We start from the raw sequence: 12214 nt of genomic DNA on the forward strand, positions 1-12214 counted from the left end.
TGGGTAGAGCACCAGGCCTGGAGTCAGAAAGACCTGCGTTTAAATCTAACCTCGGACATTTTACTGGCTGTGTGACCTTGGACAAGTCACTTAACCCCTGGTTGCTTCAGTTTCCTCATCTGTAAAATGAAGATAATAATAACTCCTGCCTCCCAAAGTTGTGAGTATTGAATAAGATAATAATTATAAAGTGCTTAGTATGATTCCTGGCACATAATTATCACTATTGAAATGTTAGCTATTATTAACTGTTATTATTATGACTATTCACAAAACCCTTTGGAGAGTGTGAATCATTTATACAAACAGATCTTGGCACACCAATGAGAGTAGAATTTCATTTATCAAAGAAGATATTTGTAAAGCACTTAGCACAGGGCCTAGCACATGTTAGACACTTAATAAATGTTTGTTCTCTCTCCTCCTTCCCCTTATTTAAGTGTTACAAGGGAAATGGGCATTCTGTGTGATGTGTGCATTTAAAGGTGAATAATGCTTACCACTTGAAGTGATGAAACATGTTTATTTTAACCACTTTTTGATTTACGTCCTTCTCAAATATATTATATATTCAGGAGCTTCTTTCCTAAACATATCAAATGTAATTCCAAACTTTTGTGGGTGACTCAGGCCCATCTTTATGATCAGGGCCTTTTGAGATCAGTGAGGCTATTTGTTATGGCGGCTTTTCTTGGAAGTGATTGGTTGTTTTCTTCTCCATCCTCATGTCAGTGCATTATTATTATTTGCATTATTTGGGATGCTACTTCTCCTAAGTCCCTATCTACCGGCATCATGTCTGCTGCTACCATATAACCATTGTAAACAAGCAATTGCTCACATCTTCATGAAACTTAACGTGAAAAACTAGGTTTATTACAAGAGAAATGATCATGCATGTGGAACCCTGAGCAAGTGCAAAGCGTTCACAATCCAAACAGAAGCTTGTATATTTATGACAGTACAATGGAAAGAGCAGGAAACAGAAATCTCCTCCTAAATGAGAGTGGCATGGGAGGAGGAAAGGTGCAGTAAATGTGGGGAGGGAAGGAGCAAGGTGACGGCCAAAGCAGCATTCTTTTACCTTGGGAACTGCTAGAGTCTAGCAGTTTTACAGAACAAATCCTTTTATTAAGGAGATGTGTTCTGTGAAGTTTGGATTCAGTCAAAGGGCTGCACTTGAGGACCTAGCAGGTTCCCCACCCCTGGGCTAGACCATGAAGATAGGATGGTATGCTTCTCTCCAAGGGTCCCAGCTGCACGAGGAGCTTCTCAGTTCATGCACGCTGACTGGAGCTTGTCCTGACTCCGAAGCACACACAGGGAGTCCAGCCTGGGGTGCGAACAACAAATTATGGCAGCTCGGGCTGCCTGGTGGGGAGTTTCATCCTTGACATGTTCAAGGCCTCCTGCACACTCTGGGCTCAGTGTTTTTGGAAAATATGGCAGCTCAAGACAGATTAAGTTGGATTCAGGGCAACAGAGATATGAATCATAAAGGGCAAAGCAGCTCACCATGACATTCCATTCAAGCCTATGGTAGTTGGCTTGGTCCTGAAAGCTGTATTCTTTATTACATTCCATTTGCATTTTCTTTTTAAGTACACGATTCATCAAGTAATAGTCAAAACTGTCCTGTTTGTGTTTCCTTCTGGCATTTTATTTTATTCTGTGCATTTAAAGAAAATGTTTCAATGACTCTTCTTCCTTCCCTCCTTCCTTCCTCCCTCCTTCCTTCTTTCTTTTTTTCCTTCCTTTCTTATGACCTACTAGCCTTTTCTCCTACCCCTTCCCTTAAAAATAAAACAAAAGAAAAACAAAATCCTTATAACAAATACGCATAGTCAAGCAAAACAGATCCTCACATTGGCTGTGTTGGAATATGTATGTCTCATTCTGGTCCTTTACCAGTCTGTTGGAAGGTGAGTAGCACATTTCATCACTGGTCCTCTGGAATGACGCTTGGTTATTGCACTGATTGAAATTCCTAAGTCTTTGACAATTGTTTTTCTTTAAAATGTTGCTGCTGTTTAAATCATTCTTCTAATTCTGTTCTCTTAGTTGTGTATCAGTTCATATAAGTCTTCCCAAGTTTCTCTGACTCCAGCATTTCCTGCTGCATAAAATTCCACTGCATTCATATAGCACTGTTTGTTCATCTGTTATCCATTTGGTGGGTACCTCTTAATCCGTGTACAATTAATTAGAAACAGCACAGATAGTGAGTTTGGCCTCTGAGCCAGTGAGAACTGGGTTCAAATTCTGCCTCTGAGCAACCTCATACTGGCTGTGTGACCTGTGTGGCTGTGTAAAAATATTACTATTACTGTATATCTATTACTATGCACTGTATTTCAGTACAATTGATTTCCTTTGTAATCTAGTGTATTTTATTTTATGTATTTAAAATCATTAAACTGAGAAAGGCTCAGTCTGGCTTCTACGGACTACCTGAGGAGTCCGTGACATAAAAAAAGGTTAAGAAGCTCTAATTTAGAATTTAAATTCATCCCCATCTTATTGTCAGATGAGGATCCTTTGACGTACGTATGCTTTTTCCCTGTTTTGCCAATGAGGGAATCATGGCTCAGAGAGATTTAAGTGGTTCACTGATGGTCACAGAACTAGTAGGTGTCATTTGGGGGGGGGGGGGTCTCTCCTGACTTCAGGTTGATATTATTCTTTATGCACTCATGAAGGTGTACTCTTTGTACACTTCTCACTTCCTTAAACATAGGGACTTAATTTAACTTTCTATATGAATCCCCAGCACTTAGCACAATTCTTGGTGCATAATCAATAAACACATTCATTCATTCATTCACCACCATACTTCTTGAGGGCTAGCTACCTTAGTCTATTTATGATTTGGAGACAGGGATTGTGAGAAGATTAAAATCGATCCTGTATTATTTTCTTATTAATCTTTACAAGTAATTGATTTTGTCCTGTTCGCTACTTTTGTCCTGTAACTGCTTAAGTTATGGTTCTTTGTCTCTGAACATAGTTCAGAGATCAGCTGGACTGTAATGGGTTAAATTTAAAAATCCAGCTCCCCTGCTAAAGGAATTTAACTGACCTTGAAGAATGTGTGTGCATAGAAAGAGAGTTTGGGTTTGGTTTCTTTACTCCCAACAAGCTTCATCCTTCAAGGATGTCTGGTTTGCTGTCCAAAAGTCTGGGCTGCTGTCTTGTACCTGCACTCAGAACCGTGAGCATTTCTTAATCTCATGAGAGAAGAAGAGGGGTCATTGCTAGCCCACGTTACTAAACTTCCAACCAATCATGTTGTTCCCTGACCCTCAGCCCTGTCAAATACCCTGCTCTGTTCTTTGTTCTGTACTCCCCAAAACCTTCAAAAGGGGAATTGTCTTTTTCCTTGGAGTCTTTGACTTTCATGGAGCCAAGCTATTGACACATTTATTGACAGGTAGCATGCCCTTGCTGATGAATGTTATCTTGTCCAGAGATCTGCCTCAGTTTTTGCTTTTGTTAAAATCTCAAATGCAACAATGCTTAGTGCCACATACGTGTAGATTAGAATCATTATCAATAATATAGTTAAAACTCAAACTGAGGATCATAATAGAAGTGAGCTCATCAAGGAAGGATAAGGGATTGTCTGAAATGTTTTTGGTATAAGTTCTTTGTGGTTTTTTGGTCAGATTAAAGAGCAGCCAGAGCCAATGTGTAGGCATGTAGGTTTGGATCACAAGAAAAATGCAATTAACTTACCCATTAACTCTGTTGTTAATAGTAGTTGATGGCTTAAAGTTATAAGAACTTTTGCTGAAATTAGAGGTGTTGAAATACAAAAATACCCAGGAAAGGTAAGTGCAGTGATTTAAGCATACTTATAGAAATTTGTACACATTATCACTTACTGACAGGCACTAATGAAGGCAAGACAGCTTAAAATTCAAACAAATGATTTGAGTTGGCAGTACATGTGTGAACAGAGCCCTAATTAAACTAATGTACCATTTGTCCTTCTCTGTTGCCAGATAACTAGCTGCTATATGTTACGTGTTGGCAGTTTTACCAAGTCAGAGAAGTTATTATTGTAGGCTTGGAGTGAGTCTGTATGATTATTCCAATCAAACGTGCTTAGATTGTAAGCTGTTGGTGGGCAGGAACTCTTTTTCCTTATATAATTTCTTACATTGTCAAGTAACTGACCTATTGCTTTAAAGCTAAATACTTTTGGGGTTTTCTTCAAGAGTGGGATGAATATATACTGATGTTATTCCTACTCTGGTCGCCCTCACAATCAATGGCAGTCATTTGTAAGACGCTTATGGAGGGGCTAGGAGCAAAATGGAACATCACTAAGTTGGCTATCCCATATGGCATTCTGGCCTCTAAACTTGGCACCTTGTTTAACCAGCTAAGCCAGCCAGTTAAAGACAGTTTTCTAATGTTGGACCTTCCAGACACTGTCTGTTCGCTTACAGGAAATTGTTCATCTACTGAACCCTTCAGAATGACCCAGCAGGAAAACACTGGCCTTTCCAGTGAGATAATCACATGTCTTTAATTGCTTAAAGCATAACCAGACCCTTCTCAATTTCTAGACTGGTTCACCTTAACCACCTCCTAGAACAAGAGTTCTTTTTTTTATTTTTATTTTTATTTTTTAATTTATTTATTTATTTTTAGTTTTCTGCATTTGCTTCCATAAACTTTTGAGTTGTAAATTTTCTCCCCTCCTCCTTCCCTAAGACGATGTGCAATCTGATATAGGCTCTTCATATACATTCCTGTTAAACATTTTCACATTAGTCATGTTGTAAAGAAGAATCAGAACCATTAGAAGGAACCACGAGAAAGAAGAAACAGAACAGAACAAAACAGAAGGAAAAAAAAGAGCAAATAGTATGCTTCCATCTGCATTCTGACTCCATAGTTCTTTCTCGGGATGTGGATAGCATTTTCCATCATGAGTCTTTTGGAGATGTCTTAGATCCTTGCATTGCTGAGAAGGGCTAAGTCTGTGAAAGCTAGTCATCACACAGTATGGCTGTTACTGTGTACAACATTCTCTTGGTTCTGCTCACTTCACTCAGCATCAGTCCATACAAGTCTTTCCAGGTTTTTCTGAAGTCCACCAGCTCACCATTTTTTATAGCATAATAGTATTCCATTACATTCATATACCACAACTTGTTCAACCATTCCCCAGTTGATGAGAATCCCCTCAATTTCCAATTATTTGCCACCACAGAAAGAGCCGCTATAAATGTTTTTGTACATGTGGATCCTTTTCCCATTTTTATGATCTCTTTGGGATATAGCCATACAAGTGCTGGGTCAAAGGGTATGCACAACTTAACAAGAGTTCTTAACCTGAGCCTGAGACCTTTTTGTTATTGTTGTTTTTATAAGTCTTTCGATATGTGGTAATTACCTGGAAATTTGTAATGCTATGTATTTTATTTTATACATTTAGAAATATTATTTTGAGAATGGGTCCATAGGCTTCCTAAGATTGCTAAAAGACACAAAATGGGTTAAGAACCACTGTCCTAGAGGATTCCTAAGGAATCAGTATTAAAAAAGAAAAGTGGTAGGAGGTTTGTCATAACATTTACATGAGAAAACGCACAGGTGACACTTCTCTTGTGCTTTGGGAGTGGCCGGATAATTTCTGGATGACACCACTTTTAGTTTACTTAATTTTTTAAAGAAAAATTTGGTGCAGGACAGTCTTTATTTCAGTCCACCAAAAACTCAAAAGATACAAAGGACTGACAGGGGCTTATAAACAGACAGAGTGAATGTATATAGTACTCTAAGCAAGTTGTCTTTGAAGAAACTGAATTTGAGATTGCTAGTAGGGCAACATGCCAACATTCCAGTGACTTTCTTGCTCCCTTGTAGGGTCCTACCAAGCCCCTCCAACACTCATAGTGACCCTGTGGTTTGGACTTCCATCATGCCTGCAATGACTGAATGACTCATTGTAATAGTGGTGGGGGGGGATAAGTGGGTGGTAAGGTTTAAACTCTTGCACCCCTATGTTTCTAGATGCATAGGTCTCATAGGCAATCGTTAACTTTGTCTAAGAGGCATTTTGCTCAGGAAATCTCCCCTTTTTTAGAAAGGGGGATAGGTGGGCTTCTAAAGGCCAGATTCCCAAACTCTAGAATAGGGGGTTCTCTTTTTTTCTCTAGTCTTTCTATCCAACCTAACTCATGATTTTCTTTCTCCCTATCGATGAACGTATTACTGATTCTTTGCCCTCTCCTACTGACCTTCCCTCCAACCTTACTCTCTCTTCCCTATCACTAATATAAGTTCAAATTCTTAGCACTTGGAGGTTTTTTCAGATAATAGAGAAGGAAGAGTATATTGATATAGGAGCTTTATAATCCCCAGGGAGAAAAGGAGAGAGGCAGTAATAGTAGTGTAATATAATGGTATTATCCTCAAAAGAGGGTGGGGGGATCATTTTTGGCATGGCACTTGGCTGTCTGTCCCATAGCTTGGAATGCCTTCCCCAATATCTGCCTGCTGAGATCTTATGCATGAAACAGGACAATTCAAATAAATATGGAAGACCTACATAAAGTAATTCAGATAAAGAAAATAGATTCAAAAGGACAATAAACTGAAAACAGTCATGTGAATGGAGACAACATTGATCGGAAACAATACTCGAGGTGAATAAGGCCTAGGTCAAATGGTTCCTCCTTTGTGATGCCTTCCCTTCAATTCACTTTCTAATCCAACCATACTGGCCTTTTTTGTTCTTCTTCACCCAAGATACTCCCATCTACCATCTTTGCACCTTTGTATTAGCTGTCTCCCCAGCCTGGAATGCCCTCCTTCCTCTCTTTTACCTCCACAAGTTTCTGGCTTCCAGCAAGACTCTGTTCAGATACCACCTTATGTAGGAGCCCTTTCCTGGTCTTTCCTCTCCTAACCACTCGCACCCCTCCCAATCCTTCATCCCCCAGATGCTGGTGCCTTCTTCTCTAAGATTGCCTTATATCTATATTGTATGTACCTGATAGATAGAGATCTATCTATCTTTCTCTCCTGTTAGAGTATACATTCTATATCTTCCTCAATAGAATTTGACCTCTGCGAGTTCAAAAGCTATTTCTGCTCTGTGTGTGTCTGCATACACACACATCTGGCACTTAGCACAGTGCCTGGCATGTAGTAAGCACTTAATAAATGCTCACTGATTTATTGCTTTCCTTTAACTTAAAACCGAGGATGAATTATAGCTCTTGGAGGATATTCCCATTTTCTGACCCAGTAAAATAGTGAGGCATTCTTAAAAATGTTTCCAACCCAAGAAATTGTTTATGATGGATTTTGGATTTCCATGTACAATCGCCTAATGCTTCCAGAGGCTGTTAGCTTATAGGAAATTGTTCATCTATCAAACCCTTCACAGAGTGATCCTGCAGGAAAAGACCAGCCTTTCCAATGAGCTTATAATTTGACAGTGGCCTTCCTCTGAGTTCAAAATGGTTGATGTGCTTTCACTGACCAAATTAAATTTAAGGTTAACACACACTCTCTTTGTGAAATGGATATGAAATGTGGAATAGGGAGGGGGTCAAAATAAAACACCATTCTAAAAAGCTTGGGGCTCCAAGCTCTTCTTTCTCTGTCTCCCTCTCTCCCTCTCTCCCTCTCTCTCTCTCTCTCTCTCTCTCTCTCTCTCTCTCTCTCTCTCTCTCTCTCTCTCTGTTTCTCTCTCTAACTTCTATTCATCCCCTTTCTTTATATCTTAGATCCCGTATTTTTTACCCGTATCTAAGGGCTCAGAGGGAAGGGGATGTAGATACTCAATCACATATTGTTTTAATGTCTACTAAATGCTCAATGATATACAACAACTGTGGGAGGGACAAAGGAATGATGAGGAGTAGATTTTGATCCCAACAGAGTAGGAAATTGGTATAATGTGAGGTGTCAAGACAAACCAAATAAATCCAAGGGAAGGTAAATGACAGTAACATCATAATAAATGTCATCTGTGGCTATCTAGCGATGGATAGAAGGATGTAAATGCCAGATAATATGCAGGAATGCAGTAGCTAAAGGCATTTTTCTAGTGTTTTTTGACCCAAATCCAGCTCTTTAAAAAGAGCTTCCTAAAAGGGGTAAGACTTTGTGCTTGATTAGATTGAAAGGGAAGAACATGCTTTAGCATGGCACCTGGGGGGGGGATGTCTTTTATTCAGAGTAGGAGAGAGCAAACTCAGTATATGAGAGATGAAAAAAATTATCCAGTTATCCCCCTCCACATCACGACTTTCCCCATCACAGTTTGAATATATCATGGGTCAGCATAAAAAATTAAATGGGAATTTTGGGGCAGTTTTGTGGAAGCTGCAGATGACACATGAAGGCTAGCAGACAACACAGAAAAAGTTTAGAAACTCAGAAACGCATAAAATATTTGTATAGTACTGTATAATGTCAATATATTTTATATTTTAATACCATGAGACTTCTTTGGTATGAAGGGAGAGCCAAAAAATTTTATGTGGATTTTCCAGGTTGCAGGGAGTGCCATGTCCCTAACCCCTGTGACGTGGAAGGGCTAACTGTGTTTCCTTGCCCCAGATCTATGTCGTTGCTTCACATCCTGTGGGCCGTGAAGCTATTTTTTCAAGGGGTCTACAGATCCATATATACACACTGTAAATCATTTTGATCTTCATTTGGTGCCAATCTAATATGTAGGGTGACTCAGTATAATAAACAGGCAAATATACATCTGCAGTTTCCACAGTGTCTCACACATCTAGTACTATTTTTACAACATAGATAGAGTCAGCATAATGGAGTAGATAAGATAGCCAGCCCAGAATCAAGAAAACCTAGGTTCAGATCCTCCTGGCGGTGTAACCCAGAGCAAGCCAATTACCTGCTCAGTGTCCCCAGATAAGGGAAAGCTAGATGACACCGTGGATAGAGCACTCAGCCTGGAGTCAAGAAGACCTGAGTTCAAATCCAGCCTCAGATGCTTACTAGCTGAGTGACCCTGGGCAAGTCACTTCACCCTGTTTCCCTCAGTTTCTTTAACTGTAAAATGAGCTGGAAAAGGAAATGGGAAAACACTCCAGTATCTTTGCCAAGAAAATCTCAAATGGGGGTCATGAAGAGTCGGACACACCTGAAACAACTGAACAACAAAATTGATCACTTCCTAGCTGTATGACCCTGGACAAGTCACTTAACCCTGTTTGCATCAGTTTCTTCATCTGTAAAAGGAATTGGAGAAGGAAATGGCAAACCACTCTAGTGTCTTTGCCAAGAAAACCCCAAATGGGGTCATAAAGTGTTGGAAACTGAACAACAGCAACACCGCCCCCTTCAGGTAACTCTCTTAAGTAAGACCATAGTTATAGAGTAGGCATGCCAATCTGCTTTAGTAGAAGGAGTTTCCATATAGAGAGTTTCCGCATGCCAATGAAATCACAGGTCAGGTTGAAAAAAAGATGTTGTTATGATTAATAAAATAAAATTGAATTAAAATGTTACTGAATTCTTAACAGCTTTTTGTAATCATGTATTTCTTCATCTCACATATGCATCCTTTTAAGTAAGTAATTTAATCTTTCAGCAGTACAAAAAAAAAAAAAAGATTCCATTCCATAAGCATTTATAATGTGCAAGGCTAGGCTGTGATGGGACCTGCTATTCTGAATCACTTTCTAACCAAAAAGAACTGGTTGCTGAAGTAATAATAACAGGTGCTTTATATATAATGCTTTAAGATTTTGTAAAGTGCTTTACAAATATTATCTGACTTGATCCTTATGACAACCTTGTAAGGGATGTGCTATTCTCCCTATTTCCCAGATGAGAAAACTGGTAGAGAATGATTGACTTGCCAAAGGTCACAAAACATCTGAAGCCCAGTTTGAACTCAGTCTTCCTGACTCCAGTTTCAATGTTCCACTTTTAAGTAGAAATTAAATTTGTGGAGCAAGTAACCATAGTATCATAGGGATAAATGAGGAAGAGGAGGAGAGCTTGAGTCAGTAAACTCACTTGGATTCCAGGCTTTGGGAGAAGATTTCAAAGAATTTAGAGAAAAGATGGGTGGGATCCTATGGGCCAAGATTCTGTGAAGGAAATCGGCCCAAGAGAGATGAGATATGCAGAAGAACAATATTCTGATAATACAAACCTAAATGCTCTTAATTGGGAAGTAAAGGCAGGGGAGGGTCTTTTGAATGACGTAGCTTCATAGGGAATTCATTGACCAACGCAAATATTTTTAGAGGCAAGTAGAAAAGATAGATGTAAGAGGTTATAATTTCATGACTGCAAAAGCTTGGCATGATCTTGTAAGAAGAATGTCAGGTAGGCTAGACCCAAACAAACTCATTACTTATATTGAATGCTAAGGATGGCAGCAGTGTTGTTTTTTAGTATTTTTAAGTTGTGTTGAGGGCAAGAAAAATACCATGGAAGAGAAAGGACTCTTGCCTGGAGTGTCTTCATTCCTTACATCAGCCTTATCAAGACCCTGTCTTCCTTCTTAATTCTCCTCACTGGCTGTATGGGGTGTTCCTGGAGGTCTAACACCTCTGATGTGAGGGCTTGCTGAGCCCTTTTCAGGGCTGCTCATCCCTCTTTGGTGTCCCCCTTTCACCAACTCTCACCTGTGGTTCCAAGGAACTGTAGCAGGCTCAGCGGCCACACCTCAGTAGACCATCTTGGCAAAGGGGCTAAACCAGGTTGAGGGTGACTGAAAGGTATCAAACCCATTGGTGAGCTGCTGAATAAGGGGGTGAGGATGATTTGTTCCAGTGGCCATGAGGGCAGCTGAAGCAGGTGCTGTGGAATGCTTAGAGTTTGGTCAGGCTTGGGAGATGCCAAGGTCATCCGCTGCATCTCCTGGATCGTTGACAGTCGTCTTGGCTTTTCTCCTGCCACAGAACTTGGATGCCTCAGGAAAAGAGAATGAGACTAAGGACATTGAACAACTCATTGGTCATTGGTCTTCTTCAAAAACAAAGGAAGGACGATGACAGTTACACTGAGTATTTTGAGTAAAGACTTAAAGGGCCCAAATGAACCTAGAATTCTAAATCTGGAATCAAACATAACAGAAGGCAAGAATTAAGTTGGGTTTTCTAATGTAAAAAACAAATGTTTTTGTAAAGTACATAATGTCTTGTGTGTAACAGCACAAAACTCCAGACTATTTCCCAATGTAGGAAAAAAAAAAACCCTATAAAATAGGGGGGAAAAAAGGTTTAACTTCTATACGTCTTGGAAATAAATATATTTTAAGAAAATTTTAATGGAAATTCATTATAGGAAGTTCTACCTTAAGTAGCAAAATGCTTTTCTGAATTTAGTCAACTCTAACATACATATATCACCAAAGGCAAAATATTAGTTTTAATATACACTTCAATTAAGCAGTTTTACCCTCATAGAAGTTAGCTTTGTTGAACCCTTGGCTCAAGCCTTACCTGGTTCCTCCCTCGTGGCCTCCTGTTCAAATTACCTGGTAACATTGTATTTACTCTCTTTATATTTATTTCAAATGTGTTTATATGTATCCTTAGATGTTGTAGTATATAGAGCACGGGACCCGGAGTCAGAAAGATATGAGTTCAAATCCAACCTCAGAAACTTAATAGCTGTGTGACCCTGTGCAAGTCATTTAACCTCTACTTGCCATAGTTAAGAACTGTAAAATGGGGATAATGGTAGCACCTACCTCCCTGGGATGTTGTAGGGATCAAACGAGATCATTGTAAAGCAAAGCTTTTCAAATCTTAAAGTGCTATATAAACGCTAGCTATTACAGAATTAATTTGGTTGCTGTGATTCCAGGAAGGGAAGAAAAGGTGAATCAGTACCAACCCATTCTCGCTATTTGTAAAATGCATTTCAAAATATAACCCCTGGTTCCCATACAAAGAAGAGCAAACATATGCAGTGACAGATAAAGCAAGTTAAATGGTACCACGAAAGTCATGTACCTTTTAAGACTTGAATAAAAAACTCACATGTCTGGGATATAGAAGATAGCAAAATAGACACTGGTAATTTTTTTCGGTCATTTTTCGATTACGTCCTACTCTTTGTGAACCCATTTGGGGTTTTATTGGCAAAGATACTGGAGTGGTTTGCCATTTCCTTCTCCAGCTCATTTGACAGATGAGGAAACTGAGGCCAACAGGGTCAGGTGACTTGCCCAGGGTCACACAGCAAGTAAGTG

General features: G+C 39.4%; 1 protein-coding gene across 2 annotated transcripts in view; it reads left to right on the plus strand.

The window, feature by feature from the left end:
• PPM1H (protein phosphatase, Mg2+/Mn2+ dependent 1H) overlaps positions 1-12214 on the plus strand; it is a 306039-nt gene that overhangs the window by 157192 nt on the left and 136633 nt on the right. The gene's annotated exons all lie outside the window — the stretch shown is intronic.

The sequence above is a fragment of the Vombatus ursinus genome, unplaced genomic scaffold (assembly GCF_900497805.2).
Source record: "Vombatus ursinus unplaced genomic scaffold, bare-nosed wombat genome assembly UNPS02010320.1, whole genome shotgun sequence".
NCBI lineage: Eukaryota > Metazoa > Chordata > Mammalia > Diprotodontia > Vombatidae > Vombatus > Vombatus ursinus.